Genomic DNA, 13,082 nt, shown 5'->3' on the forward strand with positions numbered 1-13,082 from the left:
TCTAACAGATAAAAGACTGTATGTGTTGTGAGGCGGGGTTTCTCATAAGTTAGTGGAAACAGACTGCTGGTCCCCGCACCTAGAGTTTTTGACTCAGCCCGTCTGGGTAGAATATGAGAATTTGCATTTCCAACAAGTTTCCTGGTGATGTTGATACTATTAGTCTAGCGACCACGCTTTGAGAATCGTTAGTGTTGTGTTTGTAACTACTACAATGCAGACAATCAAGAGCAGACCGTTAGTGAGGGGACTACACTTAAATAAGCGAAGGTGTGTGAAGGGGCTTTCCTGGTGGCGCAGTGGTTGAGAATCTGCCTGCCAATGCAGGGGACACGGGTTCGAGCCCTGGTCTGGGAAGGTCCCACATGCCGCGGAGCCACTAAGCCCGTGAGCCACAACCACTGAGCCTGCACGTCTGGAGCTTGCGCTCCGCAACAAGAGAGGCCGCGATAGTGAGAGGCCCGCGCACCGCGATGAAGAGTGGCCCCCGCTCGCCGCAACTAGAGAAAGTCCTCGCACAGAAACGAAGACCCAACACAGCCAAATATAAAAATAAATAAATTAAAAAAAAAAAAAAAAAAGATGTGTGAAGATATACAGGAGATGTTTGATTTGTACTCAGCTTACTGCGTGGCAAGGGTTAGTGTCTGAAAGACGTGACATTGGTACAGAGAACAGTGGAGTTTCAGTTTTAACAGTAATTGGTAGAATTCTCTTGGGAAAGTCACTTCTTTCTGGGTCCCAGTGCTGCCTGCATAGAGTGGGTTTTAAGTATCAGTAAATTATTAAATAGTAATCACTATATTAAAAAAGTTTTTTTTTTTCTCTTTTAGTATAAGTGAGAAGTGAAAAGAATGGGAGCTTAATATCCTTGAGAAAAATATACACAGTCTAAACACTACTGCAAAACAGGAGGGCAAGAATCTGAGTGAGAATGCGCCGGTTGGCACAGTGGTTGGCTGAGGCGAAAAGGCCCTCAGGACCAGCTACTCTGTCACAGCTTTAGAAAACAATTGCTGAAAATCTGAGAGTGAACTAAAAGAGCTGTAACCTTGCCGTCCAAATGAGGGTACCAGCGAGGAAGAAATTGTAGCAGTAAACAACCGTCCCTGGACCCGGCAGGACTCAGGCTCAACAGCGACACCATGTGGCAATGACTGACAATAGCTGTGCTGAGGTACAGGGCAGTTCTCTCTGCCTGGGGCTGGAAGAGGACTGACTCCCTTTGTATTAAATAACCCCTAGGAGTTCTTGAATAATTTGCTGGAGAGGGTGAGGCCTCAAAAGAGAGACACTGGACTTTTCCAATAAAGGCAGTTGGATTTAAAGTGATTCTACAGAAAAATAAAGAAATGTGACTGTATTTGTACACTAAAAAATGGTGATTTGGTTCATGCCTGAACTATATTATTTGTTTCTGCCACGAGGAGTAGAAGGAAGGACTCAGTCTTCTATATCTAAACCTGTAGAAGTCCAAATAATCAGATAGGAAGACACTGTCACAGGTCCCATTCTGTTTTCATGTATGTCTATGGATGCTAAGGACGGCTTGAATGATGTTAGGTTTTAAGTGTTTGCCAGATGGATTTCTGTTTCTGGGCAGTAGACAACTTGCACATTCTCCAGCCATGTCTAAACCTAGAAATTCTGGGTAAAATATAGCCAACGATCTTTAAAATGCATGGTTGAGCGCTCAAGAAAAGAAGGAATTCTATAGGGCCTTCAAATAATAAGATACTAAAAACTAAAGCTATGAGTGCAAAATAACACTGAGGTTACCCTGGGAGGGAAGAGGGTTCCAGCCCCAGGAACCATAAGTCTGGGGTCTTAGCACTCACATGAACACAGCATATGAAGCTGTGATGCCAGGAGGTGGAGATGAAAATAAGACCACCACCCCAAGCTCCTCTCCCAGTAAAGCCAGAACACTTGAAAGGGTGGTCTAGAAAAAAAAGAAATCAAACTACTAGCACAAGAGAAACAGTTTTGTCTGCCTGGATAGGAAAAAAAGTCTCTTCTGGCATTAACAGTTGTGGGCTTTCCCATAAGTAGTTTGAGGTTTGAAGGAGCACTACGTATATAGTCTGGGAACCCTCAAGCTAGGAGGTTAATATAAAGGTTGGTCCCCAAATGCTAATATCTTCAGTGTGCCTCACTAAAGGAAACTGGAAACCATTTTGGAGCGGCATATTCCCAAGTCAGGCTGTGGAGAATTTCCGTGGATAAATATGTGTTCACAATTCAAAATTATACAACCTTGATTAAATAATCTTTCATGAGGGAATGTTAGGGCACAAAAACAGGAATTTTAGACCCCTAAAAATTAATGTAATGGAGGAGTAGACTGTCAGTTCGGGAGGGGTTTTGGGGTGAGAAATAGGTCTCTACTCTGTGCAAATGGCAATGGCTGTGAATGGCTCCCCTGAGCTCTGAGTCGAGAGGATTCTGAGGCCGCGTCCAGGCTCAGTGGAAAAGCCTGATTGTCGTATGTAGTGTTCTCTTCTTATTGGAAAAGTTTGTCTATTTTATCTCTCTGGATCAGGGATGCCAGGGCCTAACAAGTAGTTTGAGATAATAAAGTATGTAAGTAAAAGAGAAAAAAATAGCAGCAAAGCATTCTAAGTCCTCCATAAAGCCTCCCCCAACTTACTCCCTCCTATAAGTCTCCATTGCACTTTGTACATCCATTAATTATAACTTATCTGGGGCTAATATTAGAAGTGTACAGATCTGCCTCCTGTACTAGGCAGTGAGCTCCTTAAAGGAAAAACAGATGATGTTGCATTCAAATGTGTATACCTAGGGCCTATCAAAGTACTTAGCACAGAACATGGGTTTACTAAAAGGGTGCTGAATTGAACTGAGGGAGAGGAGCGAGCGACGGGACATAAGCAACCACTTCATGCTTTATGCTGTCTTGCCAGACAAACGAAAACCATTCACTTTATCCAAAGCACCAAAGAGGAAAAAACAAACAAACAAAATTTGAATCACATATTTATTTTCGTATATCTCCCTCTAACAAATTCTTGACAAGTGATCGATAGATCAGCTTTTTCAAAACAAAGCTCTTTAACTCTTTGCTAATCTACCTGTCTTTCTGGAATCCCAGATTCTATGGCCACGGTAGTGACACCAGATGGTTAGAAGCATCAAAGGCAGCAATCAGTCTTCAGAGGACAGTCCCCGTGGGACACAGGAAGTCAACTAATGGAAGGGTTAGCAGCCCAACTGCCTCATGTGCCACCTAAAAGCTACTATTTTTATTCCTCACAAGATATTTTCCACATCAAAATTGTTGACTTTTTCCCCTTGATATATCTCTTACTTCCCAATTAAGTTTCAGGCTTTCTTTTCCTTTTCCAGTTTCAACCCCAAATTCCCTCCCCAGAGATATCTCTCCAAACATGGTTTTCTGAGGAAGGCTAACAGTCCTGACCTGGAGGGTGGTAACGGTACCTTTGATACGGGTGAGAGCACAAATGCCCCTCTCACCTCCAGGGAGGGCTGCCAAACAGGCAACCAGTTTAAAGAGATAGAACTCAAGCCCTGCCCTCCTCCCCTTCATTATACCCCACATCCAAAATCTCTATCTATCACTCACACTCCTGTTTGGTCTGGACAAGGGAGTGACTTTGGCAAGGCTCTCAGAATATTCTTCATGAACTCTGGCATTCCCCTTTGCGGTCCAGTCAACCACAGTGGATTAGTTCAGTTTCCCCTTTTCACAGAATTTTAGGAGTTAGTGGGCAAATTTGGAGACGTGCTGTTGAGAGATCAGATTACTAAGAGTGGCAGAATTGAAGGAATAAGGAGAAAAAAAAAGCTCCACAGAAGATAAGGCACTTGAGCAAGACCTTGAGGGAAGTGGATAAAGATACTCCATGGAGACAAGGCAGAGCACACACAAAGATGGAGACGATGGGAGGTGGCCATGGGGTACATCAAGGGTCATGGTTTGAGTAAAATGTAACCAATATAACAGGATAAATGAAGATGAGAAGTAAAAAGTGATGTTAATAATCTGGTTGGGGTCAGATGGCCAACGTAAAAGAATTGCAAAGTTGTTCTGTGGTAACAACCAAAACCACAACCATTTGAGTATCTACTATGTGCCAAGTTCTACCATAGCCACTGAGGTTACCATGACGTCTCAGATATGGACTCAAAGTCCCCTTTAGGAACCCACAGCCTAGTATTTACTCACTAGACTTTTGAGAAACACACATTATAAAATAAGGGCATTTTACCCTGTGGCATAAGCCAAGTGTCTTAGGAAGCCAGAGGCATGGGGGGAAGTGGCAGGGGTCAGAGAAGCAAGTTCAGTATTACTGCAGGAGAAGGTGAATGCGTTTTTTCTGTTTTTAGCTTTTGACCCTGTTTGCCTATTTCCCCTAGTCTCCAACTCTGGCAACCACCTATCTGTTCTCTGTTTCTGTAAGTTCAGTTGTTTTAGATTCAACATATTAGTGAGATCATACAGTGTTTGTCTTTCTCTGATTTATTTCACTTAACAGTATCCATCCATGTTGTTGTAAATGGTAAGATTTCCTCTTTTTTGGTCAAATAACATTCTACATTTACACCGCAATTTCTTTCTTTATCCATTGGAACACTTAAGGTTGTTTCAGTGTTTTGACTATTATAGATAATGCTGCAATAAACATGAGGGTGCAGATATCTCTTCCAGATAGTGATTTCATTTTCTTTGCATATATACCCAGAAGTGGAATATCTGGATCATGTGGTAGCTTTATTTTTAATTTTTTGAGGAACCTCCATACTGTTTTCCATAGTGGCTGTACCTTGTTATCTCTCGCCTTTTTGATGATAGTCATTCTCATTGTGCTTTTAATTTGCATTTCCCTGATGACTAGTGATGTTGAGCACCTTCTCATGTACCTGTTGGTCATTGGAAAATATCTATTCAGGTCCTTTGCCCACTTTAAAATTGGATTTACTATTATTATTATTATTATTCATTATTATTGCTATTGAGTTGTATGCTTTCCTTATATATTTTGAGTATTTACCTCTTATCAGATATGTGGTTTGCAAATATTTTCTCTCATTCTGTAGGTTCTGTTTATTTTGTTGATCATTTCTCTTGCTGTGCAGAAGCTTTTTAGTTTTATATAGTCCCACTTGCTTATTTTTGCTTTTGTTGCTTTGTGCTTTAGGTATCACATCCAAAAAAAAAATCATTGTGAAGACCAATGTCAAGAAGCTCTTTCCCTATATTTTCTTCTAGGAGTTTTATGGTTTCAGGTCTTATATTTAAGTCTTTAATCCATATCGAGTTAATTTTTGTGAGTGGTGTAAGATAGGGGCCCAGTTTCATTCTTTTGCTTGTGAATATCCAATTTTCCAAGCACCATATTGAAGAGACTGTCTTTTCGGCTCCCTTGTCAAATATTAGTTGACTGGGCTTCCCTGGTGGCGCAGTGGTTGAGAATCCGCCTGCCAATGCAGGGGACGCGGGTTCGAGCCCTGGTCCGGGAAGCTCCCACATGCCGCGGAGCAGCTGGGCCCGTGAGCCACAATTACTGAGCCTGCGCGTCTGGAGCCTGTGCTCCACAACAAGAGAGGCCGCGATAGTGAGAGGCCTGCGCACCGCGATGAAGAGTGGCCCCTGCTTGCCACAACTAGAGAAAGCCCTTGCACAGAAACGAAGACCCAACACAGCCATAAAAATAAATTAAAAAAAAAAAAAAAAAGTTGACCATGGGAGGAAGTGAATTTAAATTGGGCTTTGGAGAGTGAGATAATCAGAGGCTTGGGAATTGATAGGATGTGTGAGCAAGACAAGAGGTATTGTTAAGGGACAAAGCAAGTGTGTTTGGATCAGCAGAATATTGGTAAATATTTAACAACTAGCTGGAAGAGATGGAAGGTACTGGTTTGTAACAATAGAAAATTTCTATTGTAAATGCTTCTGTGATAGACAATTTCAAGCTACCAATGTAAAGTCAACCCACCTGCAAAATCTCTGACAAATTATCCATCAGCTTTTATGAGCCTATTGAGGCTGGACACAACACAAAACAGCCTGGTTTGAGCATATTGAATTTGAGATGACTGTCAGACATCTAGATGGAGGTTAGTCACCTAGTCGTAAGAATTACAGGTCAATTGTTCCGATGAGAAGCTGAGCCAAAGCAGGGTCTTCAAAGTCCCAAAGGTCTGCTGTATTGGGGGAGAGTGGCTTCATGCCCCTCTGCAACTAAAGTAGCTCAGCTCTAAATCTGTTTTATTCTTAAACAGTAGGTACCACTTCACTAGTTTAGAGGCACCAAATAAAACAGTGTTTCAGGTGATATTCAAATTAAAAGATACCTTCAGATTAGCATTATGTCCAACATGCCCTTAGAATTACCCTTTCTACGCAGCCTAAGTAAACTCCTAGGTCCTTCACGCTGATGCTTGTTACAGTATTTCCCATAATCACTTATCGCCACCTGCTGGATGAAGAGAAGCAGCGCTCAAGGACAAATTGTAGCTCAAGGACAAACTGAACTCTAAGTAGCTATAACTTCTGGGATGTTTGTCCTCTGTCACTGTTGTTGTTATAGCAAACGCCAGTTGAAAAACGGTAGTACAGACAATTCAGAGAAATGGCATCTGCCATGGACATCTGCAGCCATCGTTGGCTGTTCTGAGAGCTTCTACATGCCTGCTGAAGGTCTCTGCTGATTGGCCCAGACTTCAGTGACTTGTGAGATACAAGGGGAGGTATTTCTCCTATATGAGACTCTTGCAAACAGTTCCTCTCAGTGGTCAGTGCTCTAATGGATACTCAAAATGATAGGCAGTGCTTCCCAAGGAATTCCAATGGCATCTGTATATTTAGTTCATGAGCATCATATGCCCTTAATATTTCCTAAACTGAAGGGATCCTATGCTGATATTTCACTGTGATCTAATAATATTTTAAAGGTTTTGATTATCCACTTTATCCTATCAATAAAATGAGAGTCACCTCAATTTTTTGGCAAAGTGATTACGGCTTATCAATTCTACATAAACATAACGGCAAGGGTCAATTATAGTTGCTGACTTTTTCTTTTCTTACTTTAATCTAATTCATAAGAATGAGGACTTTGTTATAAGAAGAAAAACAATAACCAAGAGAAAATACAAAAGATATCTTAAAGTAATTGGTCAGATAATTATTAATGTGATCACTGCTTTTCATATAATCACAGCAAGGTGAAAAATTCTACCAGGGGTATGAGTTTTCTTTGTATTGAAGGGGTTCAGAACAAGTCTCCCCAAAATGTGCCACTGTGGTATGTGGATTATTTTGCACTAAAGGCAACGGAGAACTTGTAGATTCAAGAGAAACTTTTGCCCCTCCCATGAGTACCTGGAAGAATTTAAATTAGGAGTTTTTCCCAGAATTAGAGTTATTGCCAGAGATCAGTTTTATTTGAGTGGCCCATCTGTGTGGCAGAGCAAACATCTAATTACCCAACATCTGCTTTTCTTCTTATTGTCCTGTGAATGACCCCCCTAACCTTGGAAGGCTCAGGCCCCTAAGCCATTCCTTAGCTCAGAATGGCACATAGACTTCGTTTTACCTTTCTGTCTTTGAACCTCTCATGTATGTGGAGTTCCCATATATTCAAAATTAAACTTTGTTTTTCTCCTGTTTATCTGTTTCACATCAATTTGATTATTAGACAAGCTGAAAGAAACTTTGAAGAGTAGAGGAAAATTCTTTCTCCACAACAGTATTATTTGTTATTTTTTCTAGTTGTTTTATATAAACCTACTGTTTTTATAAACATAAAAAATGGATGCTCATCAGAAACATAGCAACTAACGTTCAGATTTAATCTGATTGAGAAAAATTAAATAAAATGACATTTCTATCAACCAACATTTGTCAAAAAACCTACAGTTAACATTATTGTTAAGGGTGAAAAATAATGGTTTGCTTGCTAGGATTGGGAACAAGGTAAGGATGCCCATTCACCACTGCTATTCAACATAATCCTGTACGTTCTAGCCAGTGATATAAAGCAAAAAAGGAAATAAAAGGAATACAGATTGGAAAGGAAGAAATATAACTGTCCTCATTTGCAGATGGTATGATTATCTACATAAAAAATTCCAAGAAATCTATTCAAAAAAATCCTAGAACTAGTAAAAGAGTTCAGCAAAATTGCATGATACAAGATCAATATACAAAAACTAATTGTATTTCTATACACTAGCAATGAACACTTGGAGATCAAAATCTTAAATACAATACTACTTACAATTGCTAAAAAAAAAATGCTTAGGTGTAAATCTAATAAAAACATGATGAAAACTGTAAAATATAAATGAAAGAAATCAAAGATCTAAATAAATGAAGAGACATACTGTTGTCATGGACTGGAAAACTCAACATAGAAAAAATGTCAATTCTCTTCAAATTGATATACAGGTTTATTGCAATTTCTGTCAAAATTCCAGAAGACCTTTTGTTGGTAAGGACAAGATTATTTTAAAATAGATATGGAAAGGTAAAGTAACTAGAATAGTTAAAACAATTTTGAAGAAAGAAAAGAAAAAGAATCACATGGGAAGACTCTACCTGATTTCAACATTTACTATATAGGTTCAGTAAACAACATAGATCAATGGAAAAAAATAGAGAACCCAGAAATAGACCCACAAAAACATGCCCAATTAGTTTTTGACAAAGGTACAAAAGCAATGCGATGGAAGAAGGATAGCTTTTCAACATATAGTGCTAGAGAAATTGAATACTCACAGGCAAAAATATAAACCTTAAACTAAACACACATTTTGTACAAAAATTAATTCAAGGTTTTGGATCATAGATTTATATGTAAAACATAAAATGATAATGCTTTAGAAGAAATCACAGGAGAGAATCTTCAGGACCTAAGGCTTGGTGAAGTGTTCTTAGACCTGACACCAAAATCATGATTCATTTAAAAAAAAAAAAAAGGATAAATTAGACTTCATCAGAATTAAAAGCATTTTAATTTTGCTAAGTAAGTGCATCAAAAGTTCCTCACAAGACCCTGTTAAGAGGTTGAAAAGACAATCTACAGCCCAAGAGAAAAATAATTCCAAGCCACATATCTGATAAAGAATTCATATACAGACTTTTAAAAGAATTTTCAAAACACAACAGTAAAAAAATAAATTAAATAAACCATCCAATTAAAAAATGGGCAAAAGACAGGAAGAGGTATTGCACTAGAGAATATACAGGTGGCAAATAGGACATGAAAACATTCAACATCATTAGCAAATAAAGAAATGCAAATTAAGATCACTATGAGATATTGTACACCTATCAAAATGGCAAAAATGAAATATTGACACCCAGATTGCTGGCAAGGATGAGGGAAAACTGGATCTTTCATACATTACATGTGGCAATGTAAAATGGTACAGTCATTCTGGAAAATAGTTTGGCAGTTTCTCAAAAAAACTAAACATACACTTACTATACAACCCAGCAATTGTCCTGCTGGGCATTTACCCCCAGAGAAATGAAGACTTATGTCTAAACAAAAACCTGCACGTGATTGTTCATAGCAGTTTTACATGTAGTAGCTAAAAACTGGAAATAACCAAAATAGATGAATATTTAAACAGACCATGTGCATCCGTAACAAGAATGCTACTCTGCAATTTAAATAAAAAAGAACAAACTAGTGATATATGTAACAACTAGGATGGATCTCAAGGACATTGTACTGTGTAGAAATAATAGTCAACATCAAAAAGTCACATACTATATGATTCCATTTATATAACATTCCTGAAATGACAAAATACCTTAATATATGTATATATCTCCTGAATTTGATTTACATGATTTACCTGTCTATGTCTTTCTATTAGATGTTATCTCTGGGGGCCAATGTCATCTTTTACAGATCAACTGTTGTTAGGAGTTAGGGATGATGGAGGGAGAAGGTGGGTGTGACTCTCCAGGGGTAGCTGTGGGAGGTCTGTGGTGATGGAATACTTCCGAATCTTGATTGCAGTGGCACTTACGAAATCTAAACATCTGATAAAATGACACAGAACTATGCACACACTTTATACCATTATCAACTTTCTGTTTTGAAGATGCAGTCACTGGGAAAACAGGATGAGGTATATGTGGGACTATCTGTACTGCCTCTGCAACTTCCTGTGAATCTGTAATTATTTCAAAATAAAAAGCTGTTCTTGAAAAGTCCAACTAGAGAAAAAAGAGAATATATTAATGTGCAATTAATATATTAATATTTGTATGATCAGATTACTTCTCTTAGTGAATTCTAAGGGTAGGGATCCCATTTACTAATTATACTTCTGCTGAGTCTCTTTACTGCCTCTTTATGCCCCAATTTTTATTCTCTAGTACACAGACAAATTCTATCACATTTATAACTCTTTACTGAATTTAATGATTTACATGTCAATGTCACTCTATTAGATGCCAAATTCAGGTCTACACCAGTGTCATCTTTGAAACCTGTGTTTAGCACAGCTCCTGGCACCTATTAGGGGTTAAATAAAGGTTGGTGAATGAGTGAGCTATATCCAAATGAACTGTACGTTCATTTAAAAAAATGGAAGAATGAATGAGTGAATAATTGCAGATAATAGCTATGGGAGTTTAGAGTCTCCACAGGAAATATTTTGGTAAATGAAAGCACCTAATCTTACAGGGAACATGCTTATTCCATCAGTCCTGGTTATTTCCTAAAATGGAACAATTCTAAGATGGCCAGCAGGAGGCGAACTGCTCCTTACTTTAGTGCTGAAATCTACCAAGTACCGTGGCTGCAGGAGTTTCCTATATTCAGTTTTATCCCATGTTTACATTTACAGAACTAACAATGTTTCTAAAGTGACAATTTTTTTTTGTTATTTTTGCTCCTGCGATATTTATTTTTGTTGTGAAGCATAACTGTAAACTTGCAAATTCCCCATCTACAATCAGGATTTACCATCAATCTTGTCACCATGTCCTTCCCCACCCCTCGATTGAAAAAAAAAAAAAAAAATGTGGTCAAACAAACAAAAACCACCTTACTTAAAATATACCGTGTTAACCATTTTTAAGTGTACAGTTCAGTAGTGGTGAATATATTTGCACTGTTATGCAACAGATCTCCAGAACCTTTTTGTCTTGCAAAACAGATGCCCATTTAACATCTCCCTATTTCCCCCACCTACACACCACTGGTGACCACCATTCTACTTTCTGTTTCTGTGAATTTGACACTGTAGATGCCACATATAAGTGGAACCATACAATACTGCCTTTTGTTGACTGACTTATTCACCTATGTCCTCCAGGTTCATGTATGTTGGAGCATGTAACAGATTTTCTTTCCTTTTTAAGACTGAGTAATATTTTATTGTATGTATCGACAACATTTTGCTTATCTATTCATCCATCCATGGACATTGGGGTTGCTCTCAGCTATCGTGAATAATGCTTCAATGAACACTGATGTGCATCAATGTGTCCTTTCAAATACGGAATCAACACTCGCACACAAATGCCTTATGTCTCAATTTTCAACTCAGCCTTGTCCCCTTCAGAGTGTTTCGCAAACAACTGGAGACAGATTTTGAAGAACAGCAACATAGTATAACACATAACACAGGTAGTCCTTTCTTCTACCTTCAACAGTCTCTACCATTTCCAGCCTCTGCCCACTGCCTGGTCCCAAAGCCAATGTCACATGTTTCAAGTTGGGCTTATGATACCATCCATGTTCAGGTATCAATTATATATTTTTGCATAAAAACCTCCCTAAGACATAGTAGCTTAAGATAATGATTTACTATTTCTCATGATTCTGTAACTGTGATCAGCTGGGTGGTTCTTCTGATGGTTTCCTTTGGGGCCCCTCATACAGCTGCAGTCATCTGGCAGCTCCATTGGGGCTAGAGGCCATCAGATGGCCTTATCCTCTCATTTGGGCCCTTGGAACAGGCTGTGAGCTGAGCCTCTCTCCTACATAGTTTCTCATCGTTCAGTAGTTAAGCACTGACTTCCTTACATGGTAGTAGGAGCATTTTCAGAGCCAGAAGCATAAGTGGCAAGGTGACCTCATTGGTGGACAACCTCATGAGTGGAGAAATGTCACTTCTGCCACATTCTATTGGTCAAAGTAAGTCACGAGGCTAACCCACGTTCTAGGGATGGAGCAGCAAAGTCTCATTGCAAAGAGGCATTCGGAATGGAAAGAGCCAACAATCTATTATAATGGTTAAACAGGGACATAATGGGAGGAAAACCAGTGAAACAGAGAAAGAGAAAATACGGTTGACAGATATGTGAAATCTCCTTGGTATGTACTAAATTGGAGAAATAAGTTAAAGTCTAAAATTATCCAACATGGGATTTTTTAACCTAAGGTGAAGTGTACCTTTCTCTGAGACACAATCTCTGAAGAAGGAAAGATCTCAAATATCCTAGAAAGTCTAAGACAACCTCAGTCCATCTTTCCTCCCATCCCTACACTACCCTTGGACTTCAGAAAATTGGATAGGACATAAAATATTCCTCCCTGACAGTTTAAAGGAAAACACAAACAACTCTCAGACACAACTGGAAGATGATCGCTTCATCTCAGAACAAAATAGGATGAGTAATATAAAAAGAAATGGCATTAAACTCAGCAAATTACTACAGGATAAAAAAGGAGGAAGGCTGGAAGGAAGGGCAGGAGAGAGGAAGGAAAGAAAGGAGGGAGGGAGGAAGGAAGGAACGAAGGAAGGAAGGAGGGAAGGAAGGAAGAGCTCATTACATCAGTCCCATCTAGAAGAAAAACACATAGGTCAAAAGAAATGTTTCACATTACAGAACAGGTTAACAGAAACATGAATCCAAAAAATAAAAATAAACTTGAGGAAGGTATAATAAAATAATAGAAGGAGATTTTAAAAGGGGGGATAGTAGGCTCAAAGAAGTAATAATATAGAAATAATAAATTACAAATAAGAAAGAAGAAAATAAACATTACTGAAAAATGGAATCTGGGCCATGTAAGGAGGCTTAAGATAATCATAGTGTTTGAAAATGTAAAACCCAAAGATTAATG

This window comes from Eschrichtius robustus, chromosome 9 (assembly GCF_028021215.1).
Source record: "Eschrichtius robustus isolate mEscRob2 chromosome 9, mEscRob2.pri, whole genome shotgun sequence".
Lineage (NCBI taxonomy): Eukaryota > Metazoa > Chordata > Mammalia > Artiodactyla > Eschrichtiidae > Eschrichtius > Eschrichtius robustus.